The sequence below is a fragment of the Panthera onca genome, chromosome X (assembly GCF_046562875.1).
Source record: "Panthera onca isolate mPanOnc1 chromosome X, mPanOnc1 haplotype 2, whole genome shotgun sequence".
Taxonomy (NCBI): Eukaryota; Metazoa; Chordata; class Mammalia; order Carnivora; family Felidae; genus Panthera; species Panthera onca.
Window position 1 is genome coordinate 104,249,324 of NC_138357.1, and position 4,924 is coordinate 104,254,247.

Below are 4,924 nucleotides of genomic sequence, written 5' to 3' on the forward strand. Positions count from 1 at the left end.
CTGGCATCGATAAAAGAATGAAGGAAGGAAGGAAGGAACTCTTACAACTTACATTCAGGGAAGGTATTATTGTTTTCTTTGTTTGTTTTTTTTTTTTCCAGATGTGGAATTTAGGAGTAAAAGAGCTCATGTAACATGCTCAAGTTTTCTCTCCGTAAAGTAAATTACTTATTTGCTCCTCACCCTATCCTGTTGTCCTTCCAGGGCTTCCCTGCTGTCAAGTTAGCAGATAAACAACTCTGTCAAGGACAATCTTAAAGAGGATCTAGAAAAGGACAGAGATGGGCTGCGCAGTAAACAGCTGCTCTCCTCTGCCAGAATCTCAAAACAAGCTTTAGGAACATTTCTCTGGTGCCTTTTCCCCTACACATTTTAAGAAGTAAATGAGGGCTATGATGTTTAATCCCAAAACATCGCTAGCTCAAATCAATAGGTGTTAAAGGTGTGAGGGACTTATTTAACAAAAAATAAAATGTTGCCCAAAAGTGAAAATTAAGGTTACCTTCTGAGGCTGAAAGTAGGCAGAGCTTAAGAAGATAAGCTGCCCAACGCAGATATTTACAAATGGAAGGCTGAGAAGTTCTGTTAACACCCATATTCCAGGCAGCAAGAACAAGTCACAGCTATACTGCCATATTCAAAGCTATACTATTTAATGGGAGACTGAGGGTCATCTGGGAGTCTGAAAAAAGGAAACATCAGTAATCAGAATTTGTCTCTGTCTTTCTAGTTTTGTGTAAAGAAAAAAACCACCCGGAACAGAGGCTTTGAATAGCTGCTCTGTCTCAGTGCAGATAGACGCATCGTGACGCTTGGCATGAAGTTCTTTCTACTAACTTCCTCTTTAGGGCGCTACATTTTGCAAACAAACTTCTAATTATGATTTGGCTTTTCTACAACGTGACAAAACCGTTCTGGTCTTCTTGTCCACTGTTAACAGTTGTCATTTGCTTTGAAGACAGTGTCTTGAATGCCCGATTAGCCTGAGTCTATATAAGAGAGAATGACCATTCCTAGGTATGTTAAGAGAGCTAGGCTTAGACAACTCAAGGGCGTACTTTCGGACTCTTAACCGTGGAGGCCCACCCAAGTGCAATGCCCATAGTCCTTCCCTGAGCTGCCTCCCTGAATATGTTGATGCTATCACGGTGAAGTTCCATTCCATAACCACAATGCAGGCCTAGAACTGTGTCTATGTGACAACCTACCAGCGTTGGAACAGGGCTGCTCGGAACATTAGGGAAAGAAAACAAAAACAAAAACAAAAACAAAAACACTGAAGACCCGGTGGGAGAGGTAGAGGAGTCAAGGTTAATTTTTTTCTTCCTTTTTTTTTTTTTTTTGATAGAGATTAAATAGAACAAAGAGGAGGATTCTATGTTGTCAATGTAGCCAAATTCTTAAGTGAATCTGAAGACAAAAATTCACATGTGTGAATGTGTTTGATTCAGTGATGTCATAAGCAGCAACAGAGGGAGCAGTGAGACAAAAGGGGCAAGTACAGATCAATTTTTTCGTTGTCATTTTCATTGATCTAAATGCTCCTTTCCTTTTCCAAATAAATGTCCGTGATACTTTTTTGAGCGATCACATCCACCCACTCTTGATTGAAGCATTTCCCCTGGGTGCGACCTTAACGGAGTAAAAACTACAAGCTATCACACAGATCCTCAAAATACAGAATAACTGTGCATCATTAAGAAGTAGCTATACTTACCATGGGTATAGGAACATCTGTGATAAACCAGAAATTAGATTTTCCTTTTAATGCTGTTGGCCTCTTGGAAGAAACAAACAAAATTCTGTATCAGTCCAACAGTTTTTCTGTACCCCATAGTGCTTGCAGGTATGATACCTTATGTCCAAAAAACAAATGTGGTTCTTTCTTTGGTGGTCTTGTTACCAGTAAAGATGGCTCATTTTCAGTTTCTGCATTTTTGTCTTCCTTAGAAGGAGTTTATAGAACCTCCTTAAAACCACTTATTGGATAATACTTAGAAAAGCATATATGAAAATTCACACATCCTATCAGGGTCTATTATCGTCTTAAATGATGTAGCCTCTTGTTTTAATCTTTAAGAGACATTTTTAGCCTTATAGATACTCCTTGGTCCCCAAACCAACTCAAAATCATATTTCTTGATTTCAAAGCAGGGCATCTAACTAAATACAGGTACGTTATAAGGAGATATATATTATCATATATTTAAATATTAACCAGCACACCGTTTTTGTAAATATGTTCTTTCTCATAAATCTTCTAACACTTTTAGCCCAAGACGTGCATTCGTTAATAGGCAGGTACAAATAGGACTTTTGACAAATTGAAGAATTTTCGTCATGTGTTAGTTCTAATGTCATAAATATTTAATAAGTATGGGGTGCTATTAACTTGTCTTACTCTCAATTTTAGAAAATAAATATGTCAGACTGAAGCATGAAGAATAAACGTTCTCCTAAAAACGACATTTTTAATATTTTTCTTATAAGGGATCTACGTTCATACATCGAATAGCAAAACACAATTATAAATATTTGTAGCATGATACTCACAGAAATGGACGTTCACTACCGTTTTCAGGATCTACCGGCATTGATTAAAAGAAGTTTGCATACGCAACTTATTCACATTGCTTTATTTTTGTTATTGTTGTCGGTATTATTCACACACACGAAATATTCAAGTCATCATATCCTTGCATTTAACCAGTGAAAGAGTAATCTGGAAAGAAAACATTTACAAACTGGACACATACCCTGTTTATTTTCTCTGAAAATTGCACTCCATAAAGCAAGTCCATTTTGAAACCTTTCCCAGTATTATACAAAAATATTCTTGTGCAAGTAATAAATTTATCTTTAAACATCCAACTTTTTGAAATTGAAAGCAGTCACACCAAAAGTTAGCATTGTTAATTTTTAATCTAAACATAGAACACTTTGTGCTTGTACAAACGGCTGTTATCATGTGCTCGTATACTCATTACATGGATCTGGCAAATATACTTTGCCATTATGCATGAAATTATGTAAAAAAGTATAATCAGTGCAGAACTTGCCCATTTTTAAACAATGTTCTTTAACCATCCTCATCGGTATTTGTTTATATATAATTTCTTTTTGGAAAAAATTTAAGGCAAGTGCAATCGAAATTACAAAATCACTATCTCTATTGCTAACATATGCAGCATTCATATTGAGTGAGTGATCTCCTCCCCTCTTAAAATGAAAATACAAAATGCTAAGTACGTTACGCTTGCTACAGTTGGTTATGGGACCCTACCTACAAGCCATAGTTAAAACCTTTAGAGATATCAACATCAACGTATACTTCTCTAGTGCTCCACCGGCAGGAACCTCTGCTACCCTCGCCTGTAACATCTTATCCCGTGTCCAGTTTTCTCATGAAAATACCCAGCAAGTTATTCAGCTGCCCATTCTGAAGATGACTGCGAATACAAGTTCACCCCGTGGTGTAGAATACGTAAGGTGCAGCACTCATAAGTTTGTCAGTTGTAACTGTACTTAGTTCTATTGTGTTTCTATCTCACTTCAGGGCTGGCATGGATTCTGTAAAGTAAAAGAAAACTAAAAAAGAAAACGTTAGCGGTAACTGTATTTCTAAAGTCAGGCTTTGCTGAGGACATGTTATTTGCTAAGGATGTAATTTAAATGGAATCTGAAAAAATAAGTTATTTCACAGCCCTGGAAAAATAAAATCGACTAAAAGATAGGAAATCCATGGTAATAACTTTGACGCTTTCACCGGCTTTTCTTATGATAGTTGCTGAGCGCAATACCTTCCATTTTTTATAAATAAATAATTCAGGGCTACCATGTAATGGAAAAGTAGAAAATGGAAACAATCACAGAATTTTTCTGCGAAAAGCAAGAATGAGCTGACTCTCTCCTTTAAGATAAAATGCATGTCCTTAAAGAAAAGTTAGTTGAACAGAAACCTGGGTATTTATTTTTAGCCTGTGCAAAAATGATCACTGAGTAATTTCTTGACGGAGGGCATTATCTTGGGAACTCATATCACTGTTTATTTAATGTCGAGCATGTACTGATTAAGTTTATTTAAACGTATTACAAGTGTGTGTTTTTAATTAGAGTGCACAGACATTATACATGCAGGCACACATGTATGTTAATTTAGCTCACTAAATGCTTCGTGTTGCCAAAGTTGACTGTTTTGAGCTGTCGTCCAGATTGTGTTCTGAAAATAAATCAAACTCGCTTGGTATATTGTCTCTTTGGGCTTAGTGTAGAAATTTAAAAAGGCTGTGTTGCACTCAGTAGGGTTCTACTACTGCTGAATATTATTTTTTGGATCTTCTGGTTTTATAAAACCATAAACTGTAAGAGGTCAGTCCTATAGTGGCCGTGGAAGTCACTAGGATATGGGTGGCAAAGGTTAAAAGAATTCTCCAGAAACTCTACGATACGGCTACTCCACAGTTAATGCATGAGAATATTTTCTCCTAATAGGAGCCATGTCCTTGAGACGTGCGTGAGAATCAGACATCAAATAGGACCTTCGTCTTAAGAAACAGAAGCGACAAACTTCATCACTGGTCATCATTCCTGGTGTAACAAAGGACATAACGGTCAATATTAGTCCAGTGAGATAAATATACGTGGCTGAAAAAATATTGCCAGTATAAATGGTTAAGGTGTGAAATTAAGGACCGACTGAAGTTCATCGTTGTGTAAGTTGTCATGTTGCTGAAATAATGCAAGATGGGGCATTTAACTTATCATCTCACAAAGACTTAACTAAATTTATGGGCACTGCATGGATATAGTCTTAGACTTTACATCATTCACCAGAATAGGGGTCACCAAATAACGTGATTGTAAAGATTTCCCAGTGTTCAATTGTTTTGGACGGTGAGCCAGTAACCTATGCTTGTAACAAATG